We start from the raw sequence: 12,579 nt of genomic DNA, 5'->3' as shown, positions 1-12,579 counted from the left end.
ATGTGCCCGAACTCCGCCCGCTCGGTGAACTCCACTGAATCTCGCAGTGCTAACAATCAGCACGATGTGCCCGAACTCCGCCCGCTCGGGGAACTCCACTGAATCTCGCAGTGCTAACAATCAGCACGATGTGCCCGAATTCCGCCCGCTCGGGGAACTCCACTAAATCTCGCAGTGCTACTCCGCCCGCTCGGGGAACTCCACTGAATCTCGCAGTGCTAACAATCAGCACGATGTGCCCGAACTCCCCCCGCTCGGGGAACTCCACTGAATCTCGCAGTGCTAACAATCAGCACGATGTGCCCGAACTCAGACCGCTCGGGGAACTCCACTGAATCTCCCAGTGCTAACAATCAGCACGATGTGCCCGAACTCCGCCCGCTCGGGGAACTCCACTGAATCTCGCAGTGCTACTCCGCCCGCTCGGGGAACTCCACTGAATCTCGCAGTGCTAACAATCAGCACGATGTGCCCGAACTCCGCCAGCTCGGGGAACTCCACTGAATCTCCCAGTGCTAACAATCAGCACGATGTGCCCGAACTCCTCCCGCTCGGGGAACTCCACTGAATCTCCCAGTGCTAACAATCAGCACGATGTGCCCGAACTCCGCCAGCTCGGGGAACTCCACTGAATCTCGCAGTGCTAACAATCAGCACGATGTGCCCAAACTCCACCCGCTCGGGGAACTCCACTGAATCTCCCAGTGCTAACAATCAGCACGATGTGCCCAAACTCCGCCCGCTAGGGGAACTCCACTGAATCTCCCAGTGCTAACAATCAGCACGATGTGCCCGAACTCCTCCCGCTCGGGGAACTCCACTCAATCTCCCAGTGCTAACAATCAGCACGATGTGCCCAAACTCCGCCCGCTCGGGGAACTCCACTGAATCTCCCAGTGCTAACAATCAGCACGATGTGCCCAAACTCCGCCCGCTCGGGGAACTCCACTGAATCTCCCAGTGCTAACAATCAGCACGATGTGCCCGAACTCCTCCCGCTCGGGGAACTCCACTCAATCTCCCAGTGCTAACAATCAGGACGATGTGCCCGAACTCCGCCAGCTCGGGGAACTCCACTGAATCTCACAGTGCTAACAATCAGCACGATGTGCCCGAACTCCGCCCGCTCGGGGAACTCCACTAAATCTCGCAGTGCTACTCCGCCCGCTCGGGGAACTCCACTGAATCTCGCAGTGCTAACAATCAGCACGATGTGCCCGAACTCCGCCCGCTCGGGGAACTCCACTGAATCTCGCAGTGCTGACAATCAGCACGATGTGCCCGAACTCTGCCCGCTCGGGGAACTCCACTGAATCTCCCAGTGCTAACAATCAGCACGATGTGCCCGAACTCCTCCCGCTCAGGGAACTCCACTCAATCTCCCAGTGCTAACAATCAGCACGATGTGCCCGAACTCCGCCAGCTCGGGGAACTCCACTGAATCTCGCAGTGCTAACAATCAGCACGATGTGCCCGAACTCCGCCCGCTCGGGGAACTCCACTAAATCTCGCAGTGCTACTCCGCCCGCTCGGGGAACTCCACTGAATCTCGCAGTGCTAACAATCAGCACGATGTGCCCGAACTCCGCCCGCTCGGGGAACTCCACTGAATCTCGCAGTGCTAACAATCAGCACGATGTGCCCGAACTCCGCCCGCTCGGGGAACTCCACTGAATCTCGCAGTGCTACTCCGCCCGCTCAGGGAACTCCACTGAATCTCGCAGTGCTAACAATCAGCACGATGTGCCCGAACTCCGCCAGCTCGGGGAACTCCACTGAATCTCCCAGTGCTAACAATCAGCACGATGTGCCCGAACTCCTCCCACACGGGGAACTCCACTGAATCTCCCAGTGCTAACAATCAGCACGATGAGCCCGAACTCCGCCAGCTCGGGGAACTCCACTGAATCTCGCAGTGCTAACAATCAGCACGATGTGCCCAAACTCCGCCCGCTCAGGGAACTCCACTGAATCTCCCAGTGCTAACAATCAGCACGATGTGCCCAAACTCCGCCCGCTCGGGGAACTCCACTGAATCTCCCAGTGCTAACAATCAGCACGATGTGCCCAAACTCCGCCCGCTCGGGGAACTCCACTGAATCTCCCAGTGCTAACAATCAGCACGATGTGCCCGAACTCCTCCCGCTCGGGGAACTCCACTCAATCTCCCAGTGCTAACAATCAGGACGATGTGCCCGAATTCCTCCCGCTCGGGGAACTCCACTGAATCTCCCAGTGCTAACAATCAGCACGATGTGCCCGAACTCCGCCCGCTCGGGGAACTCCACTGAATCTCACAGTGCTACTCCGCCCGCTCAGGGAACTCCACTGAATCTCGCAGTGCTAACAATCAGCACGATGTGCCCAAACTCCGCCCGCTCGGGGAACTCCACTGAATCTCGCAGTGCTAACAATCAGCACGATGTGCCCGAACTCCGCCCGCTCGGGGAACTCCACTAAATCTCGCAGTGCTACTCCGCCCGCTCAGGGAACTCCACTGAATCTCGCAGTGCTAACAATCAGCACGATGTGCCCGAACTCCGCCCGCTCGGGGAACTCCACTCAATCTCGCAGTGCTAACAATCAGCATGATGTGCCCGAACTCCGCCCGCTCAGGGAACTCCACTGAATCTCCCAGTGCTAACAATCAGCACGATGTGCCCGAACTCCTCCCACTCGGGGAACTCCACTGAATCTCCCAGTGCTAACAATCAGCACGATGTGCCCGAACTCCGCCAGCTCGGGAACTCCACTGAATCTCGCAGTGCTAACAATCAGCACGATGTGCCCAAACTCCGCCCGCTCGGGGAACTCCACTGAATCTCCCAGTGCTAACAATCAGCACGATGTGCCCAAACTCCGCCCGCTCGGGGAACTCCACTGAATCTCCCAGTGCTAACAATCAGCACGATGTGCCCGAACTCCTCCCGCTCGGGGAACTCCACTCAATCTCCCAGTGCTAACAATCAGGACGATGTGCCCGAACTCCGCCAGCTCGGGGAACTCCACTGAATCTCGCAGTGCTAACAATCAGCACGATGTGCCCGAACTCCGCCCGCTCGGGGAACTCCACTAAATCTCGTAGTGCTACTCCGCCCGCTCGGGGAACTCCACTGAATCTCGGAGTGCTAACAATCAGCACGATGTGCCCGAACTCCGCCCGCTCGGGGAACTCCACTGAATCTCGCAGTGCTAACAATCAGCACGATGTGCCCGAACTCTGCCCGCTCGGGGAACTCCACTGAATCTCCCAGTGCTAACAATCAGCACGATGTGCCCGAACTCCTCCCGCTCGGGGAACTCCACTCAATCTCCCAGTGCTAACAATCAGCACGATGTGCCCGAACTCCGCCAGCTCGGGGAACTCCACTGAATCTCGCAGTGCTAACAATCAGCACGATGTGCCCGAACTCCTCCCGTTCGGGGAACTCCACTAAATCTCGCAGTGCTACTCCGCCCGCTCGGGGAACTCCACTGAATCTCCCAGTGCTAGCAATCAGCACGATGTGCCCGAACTCCTCCCGCTCGGGGAACTCCACTCAATCTCCCAGTGCTAACAATCATCACGATGTGCCCGAACTCAGCCCACTCGGGGAACTCCACTGAATCTCGCCGTGCTAACAATCAGCACGATGTGCCCGAACTCCGCCCGCTCGGGGAACTCCACTAAATCTCGCAGTGCTACTCCGCCCGCTCGGGGAACTCCACTGAATCTCCCAGTGCTAACAATCAGCACGATGTGCCCGAACTCCTCCCGCTCGGGGAACTCCACTCAATCTCCCAGTGCTAACAATCAGCATGATGTGCCCGAACTCCCCCAGCTCGGGGAACTCCACTGAATCTCGCAGTGCTAACAATCAGCACGATGTGCCCGAACTCCGCCCGCTCGGGGAACTCCACTGAATCTCACAGTGCTACTCCGCCCGCTCAGGGAACTCCACTGAATCTCGCAGTGCTAACAATCAGCACGATGTGCCCGAACTCTGCCCGCTCGGGGAACTCCACTAAATCTCGCAGTGCTACTCCGCCCGCTCGGGGAACTCCACTGAATCTCCCAGTGCTAACAATCAGCACGATGTGCCCGAACTCCTCCCGCTCGGGGAACTCCACTGAATCTCGCAGTGCTAACAATCAGCACGATGTGCCCGAACTCCGCCCGCTCGGGGAACTCCACTGAATCTCGCAGTGCTAACAATCAGCACGATGTGCCCGAACTCCGCCCGCTCGGGGAACTCCACTAAATCTTGCAGTGCTACTCCGCCCGCTCGGGGAACTCCACTGAATCTCGCAGTGCTAACAATCAGCACGATGTGCCCGAACTCCGCCAGCTCGGGGAACTCCACTGAATCTCCCAGTGCTAACAATCAGCACGATGTGCCCGAACTCCGCCCGCTCGGGGAACTCCACTGAATCTCACAGTGCTAACAATCAGCACGATGTGCCCGAACTCCGCCAGCTCGGGGAACTCCACTGAATCTCCCAGTGCTAACAATCAGCACGATGTGCCCGAACTCCTCCAGCTCGGGGAACTCCACTGAATCTCGCAGTGCTAACAATCAGCACGATGTGCCCGAACTCCGCCCGCTCGGGGAACTCCACTGAATCTCGCAGTGCTAACAATCAGCACGATGTGCCCGAACTCCGCCCCCTCGGGGAACTCCACTGAATCTCGCAGTGCTAACAATCAGCACGATGTGCCCGAACTCCGCCAGCTCGGGGAACTCCACTGAATCTCGCAGTGCTAACAATCAGCACGATGTGCCCGAACTCCGCCCGCTCGGGGAACTCCACTAAATCTCGCAGTGCTACTCCGCCCGCTCGGGGAACTCCACTGAATCTCGCAGTGCTAACAATCAGCACGATGTGCCCAAACTCCGCCAGCTCGGGAAACTCCACTGAATCTCCCAGTGCTAACAATCAGCACGATGTGCCCGAACTCCTCCCGCTCGGGGAACTCCACTCAATCTCCCAGTGCTAACAATCAGCACGATGCGCCCGAACTCCGCCAGCTCGGGGAACTCCACTGAATCTCGCAGTGCTAACAATCAGCATGATGTGCCCGAACTCCGCCAGCTCGGGGAACTCCACTGAATCTCCCAGTGCTAACAATCAGCACGATGTGCCCGAACTCCGCCCGCTCGGGGAACTCCACTGAATCTCCCAGTGCTAACAATCAGCACGATGTGCCCGAACTCCGCCCGCTCGGGGAACTCCACTAAATCTCGCAGTGCTACTTCGCCCGCTCGGGGAACTCCACTGAATCTCGCAGTGCTAACAATCAGCACGATGTGCCCGAACTCCGCCCGCTCGGGGAACTCCACTGAATCTCCCAGTGCTAACAATCAGCACGATGTGCCCGAACTCCGCCCGCTCGGGGAACTCCACTAAATCTCGCAGTGCTACTCCGCCCGCTCGGGGAACTCCACTGAATCTCCCAGTGCTAACAATCAGCACGATGTGCCCGAACTCCGCCCGCTCGGGGAACTCCACTGAATCTCGCAGTGCTAACAATCAGCACGATGTGCCCGAACTCCGCCCGCTCGGGGAACTCCACTGAATCTCGCAGTGCTAACAATCAGCACGATGTGCCCGAACTCCGCCCGCTCGGGGAACTCCACTGAATCTCGCAGTGCTAACAATCAGCACGATGTGCCCGAACTCCGCCCGCTCGGGGAACTCCACTGAATCTCCCAGTGCTAACAATCAGCACGATGTGCCCGAACTCCGCCCGCTCGGGGAACTCCACTGAATCTCCCAGTGCTAACAATCAGCACGATGTGCCCGAACTCCGCCCGCTCGGGGAACTCCACTGAATCTCGCAGTGCTAACAATCAGCACGATGTGCCCGAACTCCGCCCGCTCGGGGAACTCCACTGAATCTCGCAGTGCTAACAATCAGCACGATGTGCCCGAACTCCGCCCGCTCGGGGAACTCCACTGAATCTCGCAGTGCTAACAATCAGCACGATGTGCCCGAACTCCGCCCGCTCGGGGAACTCCACTGAATCTCCCAGTGCTAACAATCAGCACGATGTGCCCGAACTCCGCCCGCTCGGGGAACTCCACTGAATCTCCCAGTGCTAACAATCAGCACGATGTGCCCGAACTCCGCCCGCTCGGGGAACTCCACTGAATCTCGCAGTGCTAACAATCAGCACGATGTGCCCGAACTCCGCCCGCTCGGTGAACTCCACTGAATCTCGCAGTGCTAACAATCAGCCCGATGTGCCCGAACTCCGCCCGCTCGGTGAACTCCACTGAATCTCGCAGTGCTAACAATCAGCACGATGTGCCCGAACTCCGCCCGCTCGGGGAACTCCACTGAATCTCGCAGTGCTAACAATCAGCACGATGTGCCCGAATTCCGCCCGCTCGGGGAACTCCACTAAATCTCGCAGTGCTACTCCGCCCGCTCGGGGAACTCCACTGAATCTCGCAGTGCTAACAATCAGCACGATGTGCCCGAACTCCCCCCGCTCGGGGAACTCCACTGAATCTCGCAGTGCTAACAATCAGCACGATGTGCCCGAACTCAGCCCGCTCGGGGAACTCCACTGAATCTCCCAGTGCTAACAATCAGCACGATGTGCCCGAACTCCGCCCGCTCGGGGAACTCCACTGAATCTCGCAGTGCTACTCCGCCCGCTCGGGGAACTCCACTGAATCTCGCAGTGCTAACAATCAGCACGATGTGCCCGAACTCCGCCAGCTCGGGGAACTCCACTGAATCTCCCAGTGCTAACAATCAGCACGATGTGCCCGAACTCCTCCCGCTCGGGGAACTCCACTGAATCTCCCAGTGCTAACAATCAGCACGATGTGCCCGAACTCCGCCAGCTCGGGGAACTCCACTGAATCTCGCAGTGCTAACAATCAGCACGATGTGCCCAAACTCCACCCGCTCGGGGAACTCCACTGAATCTCCCAGTGCTAACAATCAGCACGATGTGCCCAAACTCCGCCCACTAGGGGAACTCCACTGAATCTCCCAGTGCTAACAATCAGCACGATGTGCCCGAACTCCTCCCGCTCGGGGAACTCCACTCAATCTCCCAGTGCTAACAATCAGCACGATGTGCCCAAACTCCGCCCGCTCGGGGAACTCCACTGAATCTCCCAGTGCTAACAATCAGCACGATGTGCCCAAACTCCGCCCGCTCGGGGAACTCCACTGAATCTCCCAGTGCTAACAATCAGCACGATGTGCCCGAACTCCTCCCGCTCGGGGAACTCCACTCAATCTCCCAGTGCTAACAATCAGGACGATGTGCCCGAACTCCGCCAGCTCGGGGAACTCCACTGAATCTCACAGTGCTAACAATCAGCACGATGTGCCCGAACTCCGCCCGCTCGGGGAACTCCACTAAATCTCGCAGTGCTACTCCGCCCGCTCGGGGAACTCCACTGAATCTCGCAGTGCTAACAATCAGCACGATGTGCCCGAACTCCGCCCGCTCGGGGAACTCCACTGAATCTCGCAGTGCTAACAATCAGCACGATGTGCCCGAACTCTGCCCGCTCGGGGAACTCCACTGAATCTCCCAGTGCTAACAATCAGCACGATGTGCCCGAACTCCTCCCGCTCGGGGAACTCCACTCAATCTCCCAGTGCTAACAATCAGCACGATGTGCCCGAACTCCGCCAGCTCGGGGAACTCCACTGAATCTCGCAGTGCTAACAATCAGCACGATGTGCCCGAACTCCGCCCGCTCGGGGAACTCCACTAAATCTCGCAGTGCTACTCCGCCCGCTCGGGGAACTCCACTGAATCTCGCAGTGCTAACAATCAGCACGATGTGCCCGAACTCCGCCCGCTCGGGGAACTCCACTGAATCTCGCAGTGCTAACAATCAGCACGATGTGCCCGAACTCCGCCCGCTCGGGGAACTCCACTGAATCTCGCAGTGCTACTCCGCCCGCTCGGGGAACTCCACTGAATCTCGCAGTGCTAACAATCAGCACGATGTGCCCGAACTCCGCCAGCTCGGGGAACTCCACTGAATCTCCCAGTGCTAACAATCAGCACGATGTGCCCGAACTCCTCCCACTCGGGGAACTCCACTGAATCTCCCAGTGCTAACAATCAGCACGATGAGCCCGAACTCCGCCAGCTCGGGGAACTCCACTGAATCTCGCAGTGCTAACAATCAGCACGATGTGCCCAAACTCCGCCCGCTCGGGGAACTCCACTGAATCTCCCAGTGCTAACAATCAGCACGATGTGCCCGAACTCCGCCCGCTCGGGGAACTCCACTGAATCTCCCAGTGCTAACAATCAGCACGATGTGCCCAAACTCCGCCCGCTCGGGCAACTCCACTGAATCTCCCAGTGCTAACAATCAGCACGATGTGCCCGAACTCCTCCCGCTCGGGGAACTCCACTCAATCTCCCAGTGCTAACAATCAGGACGATGTGCCCGAATTCCTCCCGCTCGGGGAACTCCACTGAATCTCCCAGTGCTAACAATCAGCACGATGTGCCCGAACTCCGCCCGCTCGGGGAACTCCACTGAATCTCACAGTGCTACTCCGCCCGCTCAGGGAACTCCACTGAATCTCGCAGTGCTAACAATCAGCACGATGTGCCCAAACTCCGCCCGCTCGGGGAACTCCACTGAATCTCGCAGTGCTAACAATCAGCACGATGTGCCCGAACTCCGCCCGCTCGGGGAACTCCACTAAATCTCGCAGTGCTACTCCGCCCGCTCAGGGAACTCCACTGAATCTCGCAGTGCTAACAATCAGCACGATGTGCCCGAACTCCGCCCGCTCGGGGAACTCCACTGAATCTCGCAGTGCTAACAATCAGCACGATGTGCCCGAACTCCGCCCGCTCGGGGAACTCCACTGAATCTCGCAGTGCTACTCCGCCCGCTCAGGGAACTCCACTGAATCTCGCAGTGCTAACAATCAGCACAATGTGCCCGAACTCCGCCCGCTCGGGGAACTCCACTGAATCTCGCAGTGCTAACAATCAGCACGATGTGCCCGAACTCCGCCCGCTCGGGGAACTCCACTGAATCTCCCAGTGCTAACAATCAGCACGATGTGCCCGAACTCCTCCCGCTCGGGGAACTCCACTGAATCTCCCAGTGCTAACAATCAGCACGATGTGCCCGAACTCCGCCAGCTCGGGAACTCCACTGAATCTCGCAGTGCTAACAATCAGCACGATGTGCCCAAACTCCGCCCGCTCGGGGAACTCCACTGAATCTCCCAGTGCTAACAATCAGCACGATGTGCCCAAACTCCGCCCGCTCGGGGAACTCCACTGAATCTCCCAGTGCTAACAATCAGCATGATGTGCCCGAACTCCTCCCGCTCGGGGAAGTCCACTCAATCTCCCAGTGCTAACAATCAGGACGATGTGCCCGAACTCCGCCAGCTCGGGGAACTCCACTGAATCTCGCAGTGCTAACAATCAGCACGATGTGCCCGAACTCCGCCCGCTCGGGGAACTCCACTAAATCTCGTAGTGCTACTCCGCCCGCTCGGGGAACTCCACTGAATCTCGCAGTGCTAACAATCAGCACGATGTGCCCGAACTCCGCCCGCTCGGGGAACTCCACTGAATCTCGCAGTGCTAACAATCAGCACGATGTGCCCGAACTCTGCCCGCTCGGGGAACTCCACTGAATCTCCCAGTGCTAACAATCAGCACGATGTGCCCGAACTCCTCCCGCTCGGGGAACTCCACTCAATCTCCCAGTGCTAACAATCATCACGATGTGCCCGAACTCAGCCCGCTCGGGGAACTCCACTGAATCTCGCAGTGCTAACAATCAGCACGATGTGCCCGAACTCCGCCCGCTCGGGGAACTCCACTAAATCTCGCAGTGCTACTCCGCCCGCTCGGGGAACTCCACTGAATCTCCCAGTGCTAACAATCAGCACGATGTGCCCGAACTCCTCCCGCTCGGGGAACTCCACTCAATCTCCCAGTGCTAACAATCAGCATGATGTGCCCGAACTCCCCCAGCTCGGGGAACTCCACTGAATCTCGCAGTGCTAACAATCAGCACGATGTGCCCGAACTCCGCCCGCTCGGGGAACTCCACTGAATCTCACAGTGCTACTCCGCCCGCTCAGGGAACTCCACTGAATCTCGCAGTGCTAACAATCAGCACGATGTGCCCGAACTCTGCCCGCTCGGGGAACTCCACTAAATCTCGCAGTGCTACTCCGCCCGCTCGGGGAACTCCACTGAATCTCCCAGTGCTAACAATCAGCACGATGTGCCCGAACTCCTCCCGCTCGTGGAACTCCACTGAATCTCGCAGTGCTAACAATCAGCACGATGTGCCCGAACTCCGCCCGCTCGGGGAACTCCACTGAATCTCGCAGTGCTAACAATCAGCACGATGTGCCCGAACTCCGCCCGCTCGGGGAACTCCACTAAATCTTGCAGTGCTACTCCGCCCGCTCGGGGAACTCCACTGAATCTCGCAGTGCTAACAATCAGCACGATGTGCCCGAACTCCGCCAGCTCGGGGAACTCCACTGAATCTCCCAGTGCTAACAATCAGCACGATGTGCCCGAACTCCGCCCGCTCGGGGAACTCCACTGAATCTCACAGTGCTAACATTCAGCACGATGTGCCCGAACTCCGCCAGCTCGGGGAACTCCACTGAATCTCCCAGTGCTAACAATCAGCACGATGTGCCCGAACTCCTCCAGCTCGGGGAACTCCACTGAATCTCGCAGTGCTAACAATCAGCACGATGTGCCCGAACTCCGCCCGCTCGGGGAACTCCACTGAATCTCGCAGTGCTAACAATCAGCACGATGTGCCCGAACTCCGCCCCCTCGGGGAACTCCACTGAATCTCGCAGTGCTAACAATCAGCACGATGTGCCCGAACTCCGCCAGCTCGGGGAACTCCACTGAATCTCGCAGTGCTAACAATCAGCACGAAGTGCCCGAACTCCGCCCGCTCGGGGAACTCCACTAAATCTCGCAGTGCTACTCCGCCCGCTCGGGGAACTCCACTGAATCTCGCAGTGCTAACAATCAGCACGATGTGCCCAAACTCCGCCAGCTCGGGAAACTCCACTGAATCTCCCAGTGCTAACAATCAGCACGATGTGCCCGAACTCCTCCCGCTCGGGGAACTCCACTCAATCTCCCAGTGCTAACAATCAGCACGATGTGCCCGAACTCCGCCAGCTCGGGGAACTCCACTGAATCTCGCAGTGCTAACAATCAGCATGATGTGCCCGAACTCCGCCAGCTCGGGGAACTCCACTGAATCTCCCAGTGCTAACAATCAGCACGATGTGCCCGAACTCCGCCCGCTCGGGGAACTCCACTGAATCTCCCAGTGCTAACAATCAGCACGATGTGCCCGAACTCCGCCCGCTCGGGGAACTCCACTAAATCTCGCAGTGCTACTCCGCCCGCTCGGGGAACTCCACTGAATCTCGCAGTGCTAACAATCAGCACGATGTGCCCGAACTCCGCCCGCTCGGGGAACTCCACTGAATCTCCCAGTGCTAACAATCAGCACGATGTGCCCGAACTCCGCCCGCTCGGGGAACTCCACTAAATCTCGCAGTGCTACTCAGTGCTAACAATCAGCACGATGTGCCCGAACTCCGCCCGCTCGGGGAACTCCACTGAATCTCGCAGTGCTAACAATCAGCACGATGTGCCCGAACTCCGCCCGCTCGGGGAACTCCACTGAATCTCCCAGTGCTAACAATCAGCACGATGTGCCCGAACTCCGCCCGCTCGGGGAACTCCACTGAATCTCCCAGTGCTAACAATCAGCACGATGTGCCCGAACTCCGCCCGCTCGGGGAACTCCACTGAATCTCCCAGTGCTAACAATCAGCACGATGTGCCCGAACTCCGCCCGCTCGGGGAACTCCACTGAATCTCCCAGTGCTAACAATCAGCACGATGTGCCCGAACTCCGCCCGCTCGGGGAACTCCACTGAATCTCGCAGTGCTAACAATCAGCACGATGTGCCCGAACTCCGCCCGCTCGGGGAACTCCACTGAATCTCGCAGTGCTAACAATCAGCACGATGTGCCCGAACTCCGCCCGCTCGGGGAACTCCACTGAATCTCCCAGTGCTAACAATCAGCACGATGTGCCCGAACTCCGCCCGCTCGGGGAACTCCACTGAATCTCCCAGTGCTAACAATCAGCACGATGTGCCCGAACTCCGCCAGCTCGGGGAACTCCACTGAATCTCCAGTGCTAACAATCAGCACGATGTGCCCGAACTCCGCCCGCTCGGGGAACTCCACTGAATCTCCCAGTGCTAACAATCAGCACGATGTGCCCGAACTCCGCCCGCTCGGGGAACTCCACTAAATCTCGCAGTGCTACTCCGCCCGCTCGGGGAACTCCACTGAATCTCGCAGTGCTAACAATCAGCACGATGTGCCCGAACTCCGCCCGCTCGGGGAACTCCACTGAATCTCGCAGTGCTAACAATCAGCACGATGTGCCCGAACTCCGCCCGCTCGGGGAACTCCACTGAATCTCCCAGTGCTAACAATCAGCACGATGTGCCCGAACTCCGCCCGCTCGGGGAACTCCACTGAATCTCCCAGTGCTAACAATCAG

This window comes from Pleurodeles waltl, chromosome 4_2 (assembly GCF_031143425.1).
Source record: "Pleurodeles waltl isolate 20211129_DDA chromosome 4_2, aPleWal1.hap1.20221129, whole genome shotgun sequence".
NCBI classification, from domain to species: Eukaryota; Metazoa; Chordata; class Amphibia; order Caudata; family Salamandridae; genus Pleurodeles; species Pleurodeles waltl.
Note: the sequence above shows the minus strand (reverse complement) of the source record.